This window comes from Xyrauchen texanus, chromosome 8 (genome assembly GCF_025860055.1).
Source record: "Xyrauchen texanus isolate HMW12.3.18 chromosome 8, RBS_HiC_50CHRs, whole genome shotgun sequence".
Classification (NCBI taxonomy): domain Eukaryota; kingdom Metazoa; phylum Chordata; class Actinopteri; order Cypriniformes; family Catostomidae; genus Xyrauchen; species Xyrauchen texanus.
The window spans coordinates 41941532-41961596 of record NC_068283.1 but is presented as its reverse complement, the minus strand read 5'-3'; the positions used below and the strand labels follow the sequence as shown (position 1 = coordinate 41961596).

At 39.4% G+C, this 20065-nt stretch overlaps 1 protein-coding gene across 2 annotated transcripts in view; it reads right to left on the bottom strand.

Annotated features, from left to right (window-relative positions):
• glis2b (GLIS family zinc finger 2b) overlaps positions 1-20065 on the bottom strand; it is a 57077-nt gene that overhangs the window by 12511 nt on the left and 24501 nt on the right. The window lies entirely within an intron of this gene.

The window sequence follows — 20065 nt, the reverse complement described above, 5'->3', positions numbered from 1 at the left end:
AGTTTGGCTTGTATCCACAGGAGGAAGGTCTGTGAGGTGAGGGCAGGGGGTCGCTGAGTTCAGCAACCCGTCAAGGGGGGTGCAAGTGTAACGGGAGCCAGCTGGTAGATAGCTGTGCAGTGTGTAAACCTCACTCTCCTGACCTCAAGAGGTGCATTAGTGACTGACGCTAGAGGTTGTAGCCTTTAGCCTCCTTGTTAGAGCACCCACCTCCCATGCCGGAGACTTGGGTTTGAGCCTCGTTCGGAGCGGGGCGAGCAGCACCGGTTACAATGGTGCCGTGACCCGGATGAGAGTGAGGTTTAGGGGGGTGAGTGTAACGGGAGCCAGCTGGTAGATAGCTGTGCAGTGTGTAAACCTCACTCTCCTGACCTCAAGAGGTGCACTAGCGACTGACGCTAGAGGTTGTAGCCTTTAGCCTCCTTGTTAGAGCACCCACCTCCCATGCCGGAGACGTGGGTTCGAGTGGGTTTGGAGTGGTGGTGGCGTAGTGGGCTAAAGCACATAACTGGTAATCAGAAGGTTGCTGGTTTGATCCCCACAGCCGCCACCATTGTGTCCTTGAGCAAGGCACTTAACTCCAGGTTGCTCCAGGGGGATTGTCCCTGTAATAAGTGCACTGTAAGTCACTTTGGATAAAAGCGTCTGCCAAATGCATAAATGTAAATGTAGTTATAAAGTTTGTTTTCGGCCCAACGATGGCACAATCAGAACACTAATAAAAACAAGCAAGTACAACCCCCCATTATTTATACCATGATCAATGGAAACATGTAAATGCCTCATGCCTCAACACCCCCCAACCCGCCAATGGGCCCCAATGTTCAAGCCAAATCTACGCCCTTGTGAATATGCCTGATATCAATTTCATTTAATCTTACATGCATATTGGGGTATTTCCAGAAACATTAGATGATATTAATAACCAATGTTTGAAATGCAACAGAAATTGAAATGAATAAATAGTTTATTTAATAAAGCAATTTTCATTTTATGGACCATGTTGGAAAAATTGGTCTTCAAAATAGAGCTATATATGAATATATACTCTACATCTAATTAAAATGTTTTTACAGTTAGTTATCTGTGTTAATGATTACATTATTTATGTTTTGCCAAAACATGTTTGGACAAATGAAATTCCTCTGTTGAATTTCTTTGAATTGCAGTACAGTGTCCTGAAGTGAACTGTCAACAGCAGGAGAGAATTCTTCAATGGGCCAATTTTTAGTCTTCAATGGCGTGCCAAAAGAAAAAGCCAACCTGTTACAGCAACTAAAACACAGGATGCATCATGGTAAGAGTTAATGTGTTATCTGTAGTATCGGCAGTCGTGTTCAGTGCGAGTGTCCTGAAAGGGCGAGGTTAAGCTTGTAGAGTGAACTTGTGCTCCTGGGGTAGGGTTACAACTATGAGATACCATATGTATGTCATGTTAAGGGCTAGGTTAATGATTCCCACACAGTTGTATGTCAATATTGAGGGAAAAGAATGACGCACTCCTCTGTAACTCTACTATGTGCTCATAAAAATAAAGATTTGAAGTCAACATGAAAAGACATTTGCTTTGAGTTCTCCGGTATATTATCTCCATGGATATATCACGCCTACGGTGGCAGAGTATATTTGTATATTTGTCTGAATGAACAGAGGCAGAGCTGTAAGGGCTTTATAATAGATTCGTGATTGAACATGACACATTTAGAGCGCACGCGCACGCACACGCACTCTCTGAGCGAGGGCAGGGAGATTTCATAGAGCAGGCCAGGGTATATTTGAGAGCGCATCCATGAAACAGGTACATGGATGCACTCTCACGTGCATTATGTGCTCTCGACATTAACAGTATTATAACACCATAGAGCTGCGTCCTATTAAGATGGAATATGGTCTGTAAAGTCTGTGCCTCCCCTGACATGCTCTGGCGCCTCCCAGTTTGAAAACATGGACATGGTGAATCGGCGTAAAGCAAAAACATGGCTTGGAAGACGGATTGTTGGTGTACTTTCTCATTAATTAATTGTTTTCATTTCTAGCAAATAAATATTACAGAGTGTAGCGTTAAGGAAAGGGTGCTCAGCCCTGGTCCTGTAATCTGGCTTCCTGCAGTTGAGTAAACTGCCTGTAATTTCCAAGTGAACCCAAAGACCTTGATTAGCTGCTTCAGGTGTGTTTGATAAGAGTTGTACTTAAAGTCTAGTATGCTATCTTCAAGTCATCCTGGGAAACTCAAAACCTTTCCATGGTAATATTCTGTGGGCGAAATCCAGTCATTTCAATGGGAATCGACATGATCAGGAATTTCACCTGATGGGCTTCCGGTGGCAGAGAAATTTTGATTTGGGTGAACTTTAACATATGCACTTGCAGTATTGACCAATAGGAACTTGCTTGGTTTGGCAGTGACCTGGGAAGTACTTCGTACATAGCTACACTGAGTAATCGCAATGGAAACGGAAATAATTTAACATTAAGGTTATTTTTTAGCTTCATTGTTCTCTTTCCTAGTATGGAACAAATATGCACTAAAAGCTATTCCAACATTCTGCTTAACATCTGATTTTGTGTCATAAAAAATGAGAGTGAGTAAATGATCACAGAGTTCAAATTTTTTGGTGAACTATCTGTTTAATGTCTATTTTATTGCTTCTCTACAGAAGTCAACCCACAGTTCCTGGTCTGCTAAGCATTCCCATAATATTCCTGAGCTACCACATGCCTCAGCCAGAAAAGACTCCAGAGGTTTCATAACAAAAGGCCTTCTCACACGGGTTACTGCTCCATGTGTAAACCATTACTGGTCCATGCCTAAGGGCAGCTGCAATAAATCATCCCTTCCCCATTTTAATTAGCCCCCAAAACCGTCCACATCCAGCCCCCCCACATTTCCGAGAATACTCAGGAATGGTACAGTCCAGCCAATTTGAGGAGTCTGACGGAATGTTGCAAGTACCTACGAAAGGGGGGATATCTGTAATTTTCTTTCTGCTCAAAGTTTCCTGGTGATAAATGGCTTTCGGTAATGGGACAGGTCAGGGTTGTGTTCTTTTTGACATGGTACTGATTTACAGCGTAAAACTATCAAGTGGATTCATGGTCACATGACAACATTAGTTCTTCTAGTTCTGCATGCATGCCACATCCCATCTGAGGTTAAAGATCATCCAAATTGTTACACAAATGTAATCCTTTGCAAAGTTGCACTAGAATGGAACTTCACATACACAGTTGATGGTCTTCAGGTTGTATTAATCACTGTGCTGACTGGAGAAGGTAAATATTAGCTTCAGATGCTATGGCGGCGTGACAACATCTTTCAAGCCGTATACCTTGAATGGGTTTGTTATGTCCAGATTATGTTTGAATATATTCAAACATTGCAGTTGTTTGTTCACCTCAGAAAACCTCAGAAAACCTCACTGGCTGTTAGACTAATAGTCCAACAACCAACTAGTTGATGTTTGAGGCTGGTTAGTTGTTTTAATTAGCCTGCTGACAGCGTGATGTGCTATGGCTGTTAGGCTCTAGGCTGTTGCTGTTGCATCTACAAATACATCCCCTTTAAAACACATTTAGGCAGACGTCTTTGTCTGTTGAGTCGCATCTTGTGATGTTTTTTTTTGAGCTACTTAAAAAGTAAATGGCTTTGGGAACCATTTCTGCGTTCTGTTCTGTTCCGTTGTGCTTGGTCTAGCTTTTGTTGAACGTGTCTTAAGTTGGGTTCACACCATAGACTGTAAAAAAAGATGGACGACGCCCCTTCGCTCTTTTCCACTGGTGAGAACTGAAGCCGCCAGTGTCCCGATATGGCGCTGACATCTTGGGACTTGAGTCTGCGCAGTTGCGATTTCGGGACCAGACCTGCGCAGTAGTGAGCAGGAAGTAAAGCCACGAAATCAAGGCCCCGCCCTCACTCCCGCTGAATCAATCGCAAGCACACGCCCCTGCACTTTTGACTTTTGACGGTGTGAAATAATTAAATTTAAAGCTCCAATCTCCTCAGTCCTCCGAAGATCCCGAAAAAAGTCTGTTGGTGCTTCAGTGACTACTTCGCTCAGAGAACCTGTCAATCACAGCTGTCAATCATGATGTCACAGCACCGTTTTTATAGCATCAAATAACTAAAAACAAACTTATTTTGAAAACAAACACTTGAAATGACATCAACGTGATAGAAACTTCAGTAAATGGCAGAAACTACCTTTGGAAAAAAGATATGTGAAGTGTAATTGAATTGTTTAGTCTCACGTCCATTTGAATAAAATGGGGAAGCGGGGTTTATGACCTATACTAGGACCAGTCACCGGGGGGCGATCGAAACGTTTTGGCTTCACTTTTGAGGTCTTGTGCGGCACACTTGGTTCACACAGTATGATTTTGCCGTCTGAGACTAATTTTGGTCATTGTAAAAGATTTCTCATCATAGGGCAAAACACTAATCCGTATTTGTTTAAAAACTCAATTTTCAGTTTTCTCACGTCATCGTTTTAGGTATGCGGTAAAGGAGAGCATTTTCTAAATGCTTCTTTTTCGGTGGAGAAAAACAGCATTCTAGTGTGGATGAGAGGAGTAAACGTAGCAAAATTATTGCATTTTCAAATAAAGACGTATTAGTGGCGAAGTAGCCTTGGGCTATCTCTACATTAATCCACATACATTTGAAAATGGCGTTTTCATTTTATATCACTCTCTGTCCACACTGCCATTTTTAAAACGTTTTCCAAAAGTCGCTTGTCCACACTTAAACGCATGAAAAGCCTTACAAAAATGGAGAGTTCGATGCAAATTTGCCACAAACTTGCCGCAAATTTGCCAATGATAATTTGAACATGCAAGTGAGCTTTGCTGCAAACTTTCTACAAATTGTCCATTGTAGTCCAAATGTGCCCTACTTTTGTAGGGACCAAAGTCTTGGCTATGGTGTGTATCATACAGTCTGACACAGTGTGCCGTGACACTCGCTGGGATCATTTTGTAAAGTTTGACAAGCAACAATTGTAAAGGACCATCAAAATCATACAGTGTGCACCTGGCTTTATGTAAACACTGTCTAATAAATGTTTCTGATTATGGTCTGGTGAACACAAAACCAGCCTGATTATCCTGCCCTAAAAAGCCTAAATCCAGTTACTACGCCAGCAGTGAAAATCTGAAAAATGGCTTCAAAGTTGTTCATAAAATTATAAAATAGTCTCACTATTTTCTCTGAATCGGAGTATACAGTAGTTCAGGCGTACCCATCCGTCACAGGACAGATCACAGTCTAAGAGACCCAATTTTGGCTATAATTCAGTTTTGACAAATGTGTAGTATACAAGACATACAATTAACAATAAGACTACTTTAAAGTATGTATGCACAATACTACATATTTTCAAAATGAACTAGTCAGTCTCTAAAGGCCAAAGAGTCCCTGAATGGCAAAGTGTACCCTAGCCTTTAAGTTCAACTTACTCAACTTCAAACTGTGGTGAAGGGTACAAGGGTACAAAGTTGTGTCGAATCTGCCGAGTGCCCTTTGCAGCGGAGGTGCTGGGGTGAGATGGAGCCAAGAGGTAGCGCTTCAATGTGAAGTTTTGGGAGAGGGTGTTGCTCTGCCCCATGCAGACATCCCCTCCCCGTTGTGGAGTTGGCAAGGCTTTAAAAGGCAGCATTGTTCCTCTCCCCCGCAGAGTAAAGACAGGCTGCTGAGGGAGAGTGTTTGGAACGGGATGCAGGGGATCCACATGATGCGGCGCTGAATGAAATGTTTGTGTCTTCACCGTGACCCTCACAGCCAGGGGCCACCTAACTGCCTCCTCGACCATACCCCACGCCTTTCTGAGGAAGTCACCAAATCTACCATTTCCTGGGTAGGGTGATGGTGGTAAAGAATGGGGCCGGGGAAGGGCAGGGTCAACGAGAGGGTATGGGTTTCACCGACCCCATGAGGTCAAACCTCAGGTCACTACTAAGCTGATCCTAATTAACCAAGTGTTTCAGCTCACCACAGGTAATGAAGTTCACAGTATATCGGAATAATCACATGAGTGCACATGAATGCTACCACAATGTTACATTTACCAGGAGACCAGCTAACCACCTTACGTTTCTTTAAAAAGAGAAAGACCAACATGCCCATTTATTCCTTTTATTCTTACCAAAATCACAAAGATTTCAGAAATCTTAAGTAGGACCTTTCCATGAGGACTTGAAGGAGCATATTGGCTCAAGATACTTATTGGTGTATGGTGTCTGGTGTGTGATTGTGTGTTTTATGAGCCAGCTGTTGGGTGTGAGTTTGAAATGCATATGTTATTCAGTGCATGTACCGAGCTGTGGGTGTAACTCAATATTCCCACCACTCCGGCCCTGGGAGGTCGACAGCAGGAGAGCTTTTCTTGTCTACAAACACACACACACCAGTTTGGCCCCATATCCCAACATCCATAAACCTGTGAGGTTACTAATTTCACATAGCCAGGCTCAAATACATGTCAAACCAGATAGACTACATTCACTCATTTTTGGTACACTATTTGTGCAATATTTGGAGGACAACGGACCTACGGGGGTTCAAGGACCCGGGCCTCCTCCACCTTCAAGTCTCCAGTTCAAAGAGAGCGAAGGCCGAACTCTTTCTGACTATATAGTGGCTATATAGTGTTTTTTATCCTTCAAATCCCTAATCCTATAAGTATCATTTCAATCATTAATAAACTAGAAATACCTGGCAATGGGGCAGTGGTGGCTCAGTGGTTGAGGCTCAGGGTTACTGACCAGAAGGTCCAAGCCCTAGCACCACCAAGATGCCACCATTGTGTCCTTGAGCAAGACACTTAACTCCAGGTTGCTCCGGGGGGATTGTCCCTGTAATAAGTGCACTGTAAGTCGCTTTGGATAAAAGCGTCTGCCAAATGCATAAATGTAAATGTAACTAATCATTATTAACTATGTAATTTAGTAACGAACCAACTGGATTGCATTTATATTCATCAGGCTACCCACACACTAATTCCATGTCAACATTGGCATTAGCACCAATGCTTTTTGGTTGGATTTAATGAGCATGTGGTCAGCTGGTTTAAATGCTGGTTTTAAAAGCAAGCGATCAGCTGGCCATGTTTTTAGTCATCTGTACATGTCCAAAATCATGAGCTCACATGGCGTTTTCATGAGCGACCACCTGCATGTGATGAAACCGACTGAAATTCAACACCACTGCTAAAAAATAGCTTTCCAGGAGGCTTTTCAAATATACCCCCACCTAAAGGGCTGTGTCTAGACTCGCTAAATTAACACGCTGGGGGGTTAAATGTGTGGCCACCGACGGGCTCGAACAAACACCTGTACATGCAACAAAATCGTGAGCTCAACACAAAAGGGTGGATGGATTACTCTACATTTGTAAGCCATTTTTGCATTTGAGATTTGTTTTTATTTTTAGGTGAATTATCCCATTACTTGGTTCTTTGGTTCTTTATAAAGCCATGTAGTTGTCCTGCAAAGTTCTTGTTCTTTCCTCTAGTAATAATGGATGATTTTGATTATTGATCTACCATTATTGGTTTTTCAATGGTTGGTTCCAATAGAACCAATAGAGTGTGACGGTACTTTCCCACTTTTTTAGCTGCCATAGTTCCGGAAGCATTTTTCCTATTCAAATCACAATTAAAAACCTTCATAAAAGAGTTCTAAGCCATTAGCCAAACCAGCCAGCTCTGAGGTGAATCACAACATTACACACTTTAATTTAAAGCAAAAAGACAAATGTACAAGACTGAGTCCTTAACGTCTTTAATGAGGGAATTAACTCAGTACAGCCAGCTCAAGAACCATATAAAGTGCAAAATGGTTCTCGATGTGAAGAACGTTCTAAAGTTGAAGAATCTTAATTTTGAAGAATGTACTCCTTGGCTTTATAGCTTTAATCATATTTCACTCACTCTCCTTTCCTGACCTTCCCTAAGGCAGACTGACCCCACCTCTCCTGACGCAGACATAGCCAAACCATAGTATGCATCCACCCCTACTCCGCTTACAGATACACACACAGTCCAGAAGCTGAGAGATATTTTCCTGCCCCCCTCCATCTTCAGCCCGCTGCCTTTACAGACAGGAAACCTCAGTTTCCACTCCACCTCCTCTCTCTCTCTCTCTCTCTCTCTCTCCTTGGGTTTTCTTTTCTCACCCCTGCTGTTTTCTCATCATCTCTCACTCCCTAAAGTGTTGCTTTCTCTGCACAGTTCACAGGGTGCACGCTGAACACAAATGGATGGTCTTTTTCTCCACCTCGCTTATTTTCAAGAACGCCAATCGATCCGTTTTCCTCAAAGGAGCTTCTGATAATGCAGCCTGAAATCCCTGCTGAAAATACAACAGCTTAAACAAGCCTAAGCTGGGTTGCTGGTCTCATCGAGTCTCTCAGGCGGGTCTGTTTGCTGGTTTTAGATGAGCTTTGTGTACTTTTCAATTTGTCAGACTGGTAAAATCAGAAAATAGACCAGTCTGGCCAGTTGAAAAAAGTGTCCAAATCCCCTATAAAACCATCAAACCAGACCAACTAGTTAAAAACTGCCCAAAACCCTTCTAAAACCATCAAACCAGACCAACTAGTTGAAAACTGCCCAAAACCCTTTTAAAACCATGAAACCAGACCAACTAGTTGAAAACTGCCCAAAACCCCTATAAAACCATCAAACTAGACCAACTAGTTGAAAACTGCCCAAAACTCCTATAAAACCATCAAACCAGACCAAATAGTTGAAAACTGCCAAAATCCTCTATAAAACCATCAAACCAGACCAACTAGTTAAAAACTACCGAAAACCCTTCTAAAACCATCAAACCAGACCAACTAGTTGAAAACTGCCCAAAATCCTTTTAAAACCATCAAACCAGACCAACTAGTTGAAAACTGCCCAAAACCCCTATAAAACCATCAAACTAGACCAACTAGTTGAAAACTGCCCAAAACCCCTATAAAACCATCAAACCAGACCAACTAGTTGAAAACTGCCAAAATCCTCTATAAAACCATCAAACCAGACCAACTAGTTAAAAACTACCAAAAACCCTTCTAAAACCATCAAACCAGACCAACTAGTTGAAAACTGCCAAAAACCCTTTTAAAACCATCAAACCAGACCAACTAGTTGAAAACTGCCCAAAACCCCTATAAAACCATCAAACCAGACCAACTAGTTAAAAACTACCAAAAACCCTTCTAAAACCATCAAACCAGACCAACTAGTTAAAAACTACCAAAAACCCTTCTAAAACCATCAAACCAGACCAACTAGTTGAAAACTGCCAAAAACCCTTTTAAAACCATCAAACCAGACCAACTAGTCGAAAACTGCCAAAAACCCCTATAAAACCATCAAACTAGACCAACTAGTTCAAAACTACCCAAAACCCTTTTAAAACATCAAACCAGACCAACTAGTTGAAAACTGCCCAAAACCCTTTTAAAACCATCAAACCAGACCAACTAGTTGAAAACTGCCCAAAACCCTTTTAAAACCATCAAACCAGACCAACTAGTTGAAAACTACAAAAAACCCTTTTAAAACATCAAACCAGACCAACTAGTTGAAAACTGCCCAAAACCCTTTTAAAACCATCAAACTAGACCAACTACTTCAAAACTACCCAAAACCCTTTTAAAACATCAAACCAGACCAACTAGTTGAAAACTGCCCAAAACCCTTTTAAAACCATCAAACCAGACCAACTAGTTGAAAACTGCCAAAAACCCTTTTAAAACCATCAAACCAGACCAACTAGTTGAAAACTGCCAAAAACCCTTTTAAAACCATCAAACCAGACCAACTAGTTGAAAACTGCCAAAAACCCTTCTAAAACCATCAAACCAGACCAACTAGTTGAAAACTGCCAAAAACCCTTTTAAAACCATCAAACCAGACCAACTAGTTGAAAACTGCCAAAAACCCTTTTAAAACCATCAAACAAGCCCAACCTGTGGTTTGGGCACTTATTCAGCCAAGGATACTGTTCCTGTTTGTTGGTTTTAGACGAGTTTAAACTAAACTCATCCAACAGACTAGCCTGGGAGACCAGCTAAAACCATTTATTTTATTTTTTTTGGACAGAGACAGTCAAACATCTGATTTAGCCAAAGTGGCAAATTTTCATCTGCTGTCCCTGGGCAGGTTGATGTTCAAAATTACACTAAAGTACAGTCTATCCACACAATGCATTATTTCAGCTTAACAAATCAAAACCAATCATCAAACCAATCCTAAAAACCTTTCATTCAAATACCACCTGTATTATGTACCATGTTGACAATAACCAGACTAAGAAAAAACCCCATTGACTTGTTTGATCTTTCAAATCAGCAGGAAGACCATTAAAAGCAAAAACTGACCAAAAGCACCCCTTGCACCAGTGACTTTTCCTTTTCTTTTTTTTTAAACTGTTTAAATATGGATGGGGTAATTAAGAATAAAAAATAATAATTTAATCACATTTCCTCAACTCAGGATATCATACTTTACTAGAACATAACTGTAAATGTGTCTTTTGTCCTGCTTTTGTTTTTCAAGCGCTTGTCTGTGTCTTCCAAATACTTACGCGATATTATGTAATAACCCAAAAGAGTTAAGGAGGGAGAAACCCAAAAGGATTTAGGAAGAAAAACTGGTGAGGAGAGAAAAGGCAGAGCCACGTAAATCCTTGAAGGATCTGAGGCGAGTGCAAGCGGGGGCCAAACGCAGAGAGCTGCCAAGCGACAAAAACAGTCCAATTTCTAAAAAAGTGTGGGAGAGAGGGAAAAATAGAAAAGAGAAATAGATGCAAAACAGAGAGAGAAGCTTGGTTCCAAATGCTAGTGAGCTGCCTTGGTGTCTACTGCTTACATATCCTAACCAAAATAAAACCTCACCCAGCCTAAGATGGATTTCTGGTCTTAGCTGACCACCAAGGTGGCTTCCACTACTCAGGCTGGTCTAGTCTGATGGTTTTAGAGGGGTATTGGGATGGTCAAGCTGGGAGCTAAGACCAGCTAACCCTCTTAATCTAGTTTAAACAGCTTTTCAGTCTAGCAGGGACACTGATTCCAACAGAGTTTGATGTTAGCATATTGCTAAGCTAAAGATGCGATACTCTACAGCACACACACATATTGGCTAAAATGTTTTTTAATCAAATTAAACTATTTTAGTGATATTTTCAGAATTGAATAAAAGAAAATACCAGTTGAAAAGGGCTTAAACCCCTTTAAATCCAACATACCAGACCAGTCCGTCCAGTTAGAAAGTACCCAAAACCCTTCTAAAACCAGCAAACACCAATCGACCCATCTTATGCTGGTTTAAGCTGGTCTTTTTCTCACAGGGACAATCGATTCCAACAGAGTTTGATGTTAGCATAATGCTAAGCTAAAGATGCGATACACTACAGCACACACACATATTGGATAAAACGTTTTTTTATTAGATTGAACTTTTTTGTGACATTTTCAGTATTGACTGAAAAGTGCCCAAAACCCTTCGTCTTTTTCCCACAGGGACAATTGATCCCAACATAGTTTGATGTTAAAGTTTGACGTTAGCATATTGCTAAGCTAAAGATGGGATATTCTGCAGCACACCAAAATATTGGATGAAAAGCTTTTTTATTAAATTGAACTTTTTTTATGATATTTTCATTATTGAAAGAAAGAAAATACCAGTTGAAAAGCTGATGTTAGCATATTGCTAAGCTAAACATGTGACACAAATTTGTATTTAATTTTTTAATTATTTTATATTTACTTTACTTATATATATTTTTAGGTTTTGAATAAAAGAAAAGACTTTATAGTCAACATATTTCGCTTCCGTCCATCATCTTGGATGTGCATTTTTCCACTAAAGTTGTCGCAGTTCTTCTCTCAAAAAACATTTTAGCCGATTTTTAAGATTTAAGAATTTCAATTTCATAACAAAATTCCATCAAACTGAACAGCATAATCTTTGACACAGTACACATGCAACGTGATGAATTTGGCCAAAACAAGGCATCTTAGAAGGCAACGTCACACCGCTATATACCATAATGGAGTCAGGTGGTTGGAGGGGAGGGGTTGAATAATTAGAGGCATTCATGATGTCATTCAAATAGGAAAGTCGTTTTAGGTAGAGCAAGTCAGTGTAAGTCTATGGGACGTTTTTTGCCTGTTTTATCATCTGCCAAATTGAGGCCGCTGTAACTTTAAGTAATATCATACAGCTCCTCATTTGACTCAGACTCAACAAAAACTGACCCAAACCCCAGGAGGCGGATCTATAATTACATTTTAAAATATTTTGAAAGTACAATTTGATCCATTGCACATATCAGATCATGCATCAACATTTATTTGCAATTATTTACTATTCATCTTCAGTGGCATGTTGAGTCTCCGCCCACAACAACAAGATTCAAGATAGTATTTGTAAAAGAGTGAACGCAGGCGTGTGTTTGTGGAAACGTTGATGTGTTTTAAGAGCTGTGTTACATACATTGAGTGAGTCCTTGTATTATTAAGGATCCAGGAGGCAGTGTGGGACATTGTGGGGTTCAGATCTTTGGCAAAAGGAACACAAGTGTTTTCCAAACAGCAGGAAGGATATTATATTTGACTCTTATGGTGGAGTTATGATATTTAAGTGTGTGTGTGTGTGTTGGCAGGAAGCTGTGGCTCATGCTGTTACCCTGTTTCTGTCATATTGGTTTCATCGCAATGTTGGCAAGAAAGTAAAGAATAATATTTTGCCATTTTTTTTACTTTTTTTATTATTTCAGTATTGTATTAAGAACGATAAAATATATATATATTTTATAAATGGCTTGTTTAGCATAAAAGGGCCGATATTACACAAATATGATTTACTGCTTACTAGGTAGGACCAAAATAAGTCCAAAAATATGATTCCTTAAAATTACATTACATACCTCTTAATGGCGACGTGTGCCATTTTTAAGTGTCAAAAAAAGTTTTTTTTAATTTTTTTTAAAATACTAAAATAAAAAATATTTTAAAGATTTACACATTTCAATTTCATAACAACATCCCGTTAAATTGAACTGCATGCTCTTTAACTAAATTAAATGAATGAAACTTAAATTATTTAGTTTTTATTGTATTTTGTAAAAGATTACTAAAAGACTTTGTTATGAAATAAACATCTAAATTTTAACATCTTATAATATATAATATGCCGAGACAACTAAAAGTAATTGGTAGGCCGAGTTATCTGGAAAGTGCGGCAATTTAAAAACATTGCTCTGTTTGTTTGAGCAACCCAACCAGCAAGACACAGCAACTTTGACTCAACCAATGGCGTGAGTTTGGGGCGGAGCTATCTATCTGTCTCACCGGTGTCTGAAATGAGCTTTTACATAAAGGCACAATAATTGCCCCTTGGATGTAAATACTTAAATACTTCAGTGCAATCATTTCATTTACATAAATTCTCAATTTGAATAATTAAGTTGATAATACATTGTATTACGCCCCACCCATAGAATGACATCATCAAATCATATTTAATGTGATCACAACTAATAGCTAAACTTAGAATATTAAGAACCACATCAGATGTTAATACAAAAATACAACTTATTTTTATGCTCTCATCACACAGCCATTAATTACCTTTATGATGTCATAAAGAGCCATCTTTGTAACACGGCTAATGTTAATGCTTCTTTAAAAGTCTTAATTTGCTTATTGCTCCAATCTGATTATTTACTATTCTCGTGACTTCATTTCACGAGATCATTTAGGTCGTTTATTATGCTTAGAAATAATGATAATAGTCAATGAGTCTCTTTAGAAAATGTTTTTTTTCAGGGGCATTTGGAAGATGAGGTGGGGGAGTTTGTAAAACCATTATAATTTCTGTAATTCTGTTGAATAACACATAAATGATACACTTCATCTTTAAGTGCACCCTCAACATTAAGACTTTCTCACTCCGCTTATGTAATAAACCAAATCTATCCATAAAAGTGATGGGATTACTTTGCGACTAATGCACTGCTCATCTTAAATGTATATGTGCTCTCGTTTTTCCTACTCTGTATTATTCTCTTTCTTTCCCCTCACATAACCCCCCCGATCCGTTCTGATTCCTGTCGCCTCCAGCCACAAGCAGTGATGCAATCCACAGACTCCTGCGTGCAACAACAGAGTATGGAGAGCGCAAGCAGGGCAGGGCGGTCTGAAACAAATAAAAGACGTACTGGAATAGAGCATGAAAGAGTTGGAAAAAGAAAGGGTTTGGAATGGTGAGAACCAGACAGAACAGAGACGCCTCACATTAAGAGGTCATTGTTTTGGTTTGTACTCTTTCAGTCATTTGCGCTGTTCGTGTTTTTTCATTCTTTCTTACAAGCGGTACTTTTCAGCATTAAGAATGAGGGTTGTGTGTTGTCAACGTGGTTCGTTTTTCTTCAAATGTTTAGGAATTATGACTATTGACGAAATCTTAAAAGGAATATAACCCCTATAATATTAATTATAAAACAATTCTGTCATCATTTACTCACCCTTATGTTGTTCAACACTGAGTGACTTTCTTACTTATGCAGAAAATGTTTTAATTTTTTTATGAATATCTTGGCCTTTCTTTTCAAGACAATGGCAGTGGATAGTGACTCTATTAAAGCTTAAAAAAGCACAGAAAAGTATCATAAAATGAATCCATGCGGCTCATGCATCATTTTCCAAGTCTTCAAAGGGAATACAAACAACTCTAAATTTTAGTCATAGAGCAAAAATCTTTAAAGCTTGTTCACAGTTGCCAGAACTTGTGCTGTTTAGCATATATATATTAGGGCTGTCGATTTAACGCGTTAATTCAGGGCGATTAATTTGACTAAAAATAACGCAATTAATCACAATGCCCCCGGACCGTAATAAGGAAGATTCCTGAGAAATGCAAGCCTGTAGTACCACCTATTTACTCCAGAGGGCAGTAAGTGAAGCTTCAGCTGTGTGAGCAACACACAGTATATACAGTGAAGAAAACAACCATCCAGCAGCAACAACACAAACATGCGTTACGTTCTTGCGTTCAAAACACTTGATGGAGCGCAAATCTTTAAAAAATGTAACATTTTAATTGATTGACAGCCCTAATATATATATATATAAAACATATTTTTGTAGTGTTTCCAAATTAAATTTTTTTTGTTAAACTATCACTTTAAGCTAGTTCCATTTTAACCTAATAAGCTAGTTTAAAATAGTTTGCCAAAAATTGAACATCTGTCATAATTGATTTGCAGGGAAAATCTTGTTGTCCGTTGTGCATTCATAAGCGCCTTGCAAGCTCGTTCAATGTGGTACGCATATTTATACACAAACCTGCATAGCTTTTAGTGCTAAAAACAACTCGTTTCTCTCATAACGCTCATGAATGTGCAACGGACGCTAACATTTTCACCACAACATTACTTCAATTTCAGGTTATTTCTCACTAAAACATCATATGACTTCAGAACACTTGAAATACACGTAGCAACACGTAGCATTGACTACTTTCATGATCCTTTTTATAACTTTAAAGTGAAGCTCTCGTAACTGCCATAGCATTGAGAAGACAGGCCGCGATATTCATTAAAACATCTCTTTCTGTGTTTCCGAGTCATGAAAGTCATATGGGTTTGTAACAATGTAAGGGTGAGTAAAATATTACAGAATGCTCATTGAGCTATCTCTTTAAGCTAGTTCCCCTTTAAGATAGCACGCTAGTATACAACAGTTCACAGAAAATTAACGTTTTGTCATAATGTTTGTTTTCACTGAAAAGGTCCTTGTTGTCTGTCGAGTGTTCAAGAGCGCAATAAGAGAAGCTTGTTCACAGTGGCGATGCGTTCATTGATTTTAGTGCTAAAATCAATGCAAGTTCGTGTGTGAACATGCTAGCCACAGTGAACAAGCTTTTCTCATAGTGCTCAAGAACATGCAACAGGCATCAAAGTACTGAAAAATGACTTAAATTTCTGGTTGTTTTTCACGAAAACATATCGTATGCCGTTAGAAGACTTGGAAAATGATGCACAAGTCTCAGGGGCTAATTTTATGATACTTTTGGGTCCTTTAAAGTGAGGCACTATTAACTGCCATTGTAATGAAAAGGCGGGCAATAATATTAATTCACACTAAGCCTTTTGATTTAATGCATTCATTCAGAGAGATTAATTATATAAAAAAATAACCTGTTAAAAAAAATGTACGCAATTAATCATGTGCCCGGACTGCAATCAGGAATATTCAAAGCATCTGAGCTAATCAAGCTTGAAGTACCATCTGTTTCCAGCAGGGGGCAGTAAGCGAAACTTAAGCTGTGTAGACAACACACATCTTATACAGAGAACAAACCACACTAGGCTTGCTCCAGACTAGCGACAGCACAAGATGAGGACGCGTTCTTGCGTTCAAACACGGATCTCAAGATGTGTTTTTCTTAGTTTCAAACTACGGCTAAAGCCATGAGATTTACTCGTCTGCCACAATAATGTAATGCATTTTAATTATCTGAATTATTATTTGTATAATATATATTATATTTATAGTTAAAATATAATTAACAATGTGTACAATTCAGTAATCATGACATTTTGAACACTTATTATTAGAGGGCCTTTCTCTGCAAATATTCATATATGCGATTATTTGCGATTTTATTTAATTAATCAGCATATCATGTAATTATTTACATTAAAACACCTCCTTTTGTGTTCAGCATATGAAAGAAAGTCATATGGGTTCGGAACGACATGAAGGTGAGTGAACTATTCCTTTAAAAATGTTGCGAATGTCCTTTGACTCAACAGAGCCAGTCTCTCCACTCACCAGTTAACTCTAATAGACCTTAGCGTAGATGGAGAGTGCGATTAGGGTCAGTTTATGGTAGTGTTTGTGCATATTTGTGCTGATTGTTCTTCAGATCCACCCCTCTACTCCACTCAGCCTGGTTGGCTCTGCTCAGGCAGACCTCCCCTAAAGGAAAGGCACTAGAGGTCAGCGAAGGAATTCCGGGGGATTGGCACCTGGTCGAAATCCTCTGAACATACGCTCGCTCACTTTATCCACAATCCCACTCTCTGCTGAGACCCTGTGTGGACCCTACCTATACAAACACGGCATTCCTGTGCGTGCAATTGAACGGTATTCCACAGACACTCGACACAGCTTGTGTAGACACGCAGTATGATGAGTGTGCCAAAGGAATATGATTTTAACCAAATCAAGAGGAGTATGAGGAGTAGTTCATCCCAAAATGAAAATTCTGTCTTCATGTACCAAAGTCCCTTTCAAGGCAAGTCAGTCCACTTGACACCCATTTTTGGAATGCTCCCAGGCAGCTATTGTTTCTAAGGATATAAGCGGCATAAACGTACAACTCCTATCTGCTTAAATGGAGAAAGACCAAAATCTCAAAAATGCTGATTTTGTTAAAAGAACATATTTCAAATCAGCAGATAATTCTGACAACAACAGTATCAAACATTTAGCTTATTTAGCTCAGCTCATGCTACAAAACACAATTTTTCAGGCTGGTTCAGCTAATGCCCATATGCATTCTCAAGTTGACTGACAGCCAATGTCTGTATCTAAAAAGTGATTGGCTCCTTCACCTTTAAGGCGGGACTTCCATTTCTACAACCGCCATATTGGGAATTCCAGTTTCTCCTATTCGTTTTAATACAAGTGAATGTTTGAATCAAAATTACTTCACAAATGGATTTATTTATAGCATATTGTCCAAGCTGATCTTTTCCACACAATAAAAGTGAATGGCGACTGCAGCTTATTTTTAAAGCAAAATGTTTAGTAAATAATCACTTCAGTCTGTTCTTCTCACAAAGCAGATTTTTCGATTTGATTCGATTCACATCCTCTAGATTTGATTAGATTCAATGTTATTTCAGTTATAATGTCCCTTTTGCTTATGTCAGCTGCACTAGCGACTGACGCTAGAGGCTGTAGCCTTTATCCTCCTTGTTAGTGCACCCGCCTCCCACGCCAGAGACGTCCGTTCGAGTCCCGTTCGGAGCGGGGCGACCATGATGGTTACACTTACAAATGAAAGAAATTCTCTCCCTGCTAATGCTGTTCATTATACAGGGGACCTTCTAACTAGGTACAAATAGTTTTATTCGTTTTTCCCATTTTGGACACATTTTAGCTTTTTAAAAATGAACAAATCCATGTATTCAATCAATAAATCTGATTTATATTGTATATATTACATTGTGTTACATGTTTATTGTTTAATTGCATAACTTGTGCTATTTACAAGTAATACTTTGATTTGTACATGCTAAAAAAAGTACTTTAAGAAACCAGCACTTCTGTAAAGACCGTCAGTAAATGAACGCATCTTAACTCATCCGTGATATGTGTAATTAGAATTAGATGTTTCTTTTTGTTGTTTTTGATAAGCAACTGTCTGTAAAGAACAGAAAGGGTATTACAGGAGACATTATTCAATGGAAAATGGGTTGCGTGGATCTTGTCTTTGGACAAACATTACACAAAACAAAAGGATTTTGCTGCTGAATTCTCCATTACTATCCTACACAATCACTGGTGAGTGAAATATCAACATTTACCAGCCAGTTGCCAAATATACATACTTTTAAGTCACATTTGCAATGAAATTTGGTTGCAAATATGAGTGATCTCCTTTCATTGTAGTGAAGGGTTGTGCGCAAAGAGTAAAAGATCGATCTTGGGATTTAAGAATCAATATCGTGATTTTGCCCATCCCTAATTTGGTCTATTTTTATTATGTTTTTATGGTGTTTTTTTGTTTTTGTTAGCTTGACCAGCATTGTATGGTAGAAAGCAGCTCATACATTTGGCCTAACATCTCCTTTTGTGTTCAACAGAAGAAAATGTAGTTTTGGTAGAACTGAAGGGTGAGTAAATGATTACAGAATTGTATTTTTATGGGGTGAAATTCTTTCCTTGAAATACAAATGAAAGTGTAAGAGAACTCAAGAGTCCCCACTTTTGGCTGGGGTCTGTTTGGGATTAGCCTGTCTGGAAAGCAGAACTGTGCCTCAACCCTTCGGCCATTGGGTGGGGAGGCAAATGTCTGGGGTCTGGCGTTCCTTCAACTCTACACTGTAAACAGACTATAGATTTACGGGAGCTGGCGAGGGCATGGAAACTCAGCACAATAGCACTGGCGCTCTGCCATGTTCCAGCATCACTGCGAGCAGTGGCGCCTGCAGCTTTACTACCGTACGCACTGTGCGTAACATGAGCGCTCTGACTGACCTGAGAAATATTTACTCTCAGAATATTTCACCAATCATGAAATGTGTCCCGTATTTCTGTTGGCTGTTTAAAAGAACTAGCAATGCCCAATTTGCGAATGAATAATTCTTTTGAGTCGGTTCTTTTCAGTGAATTGGCCCAACTGGCTTGCAAAACTGTCTGAATCGATTTGTGATTCAGTGCAGTTCATTCGGACCGCTCTATCACTGAATCATTTGGAGCAGTTTCTCACACGCCGTAAAACAGTATCGGGATGTTTACGAATACAGCGCTGGATACACTGTAATTTGTCCTGCAGTCAACAGAAATAAAAGGCTTTTTGAGAGTTATCTTTGAGAAACTTCAGTTAGTGCTCTGTCATGTGAACAAGGGGCTGTTCAAACTGAAATGGTAAATGCTCTGCACTTATATAGCACTTTTTTAACCTTAGCGGTATTCAAAGCTCTTTACACTGTGACTCATTCACCCATTCACACACACATTCATACACCAATGGTGGCAGAGCTGCCATGCAAGGTGCTAGCCTGCCATTGGGAGCAACTTGGGGTTCAGTGCCTTGCCCAAGGACACTTTGGCATGTGGAGTCATTTGGGCCGGGAATCAAACCACCAAGCCTGCGATTGGTGGACAACCCGCTCTACCACCTGAGCCACATCCGCTGAACAAGTTTTTCAATCATTTTTCATGTGTGATTGAAACTCTCTAGTTAGATGTCTTTTGACAACTGCCTCAAGTTTAACTGTGTTTTTAGCATCTCTCATGGGAGCTCTGCATTTTTAGATGCTGAGTCAAGTTGAA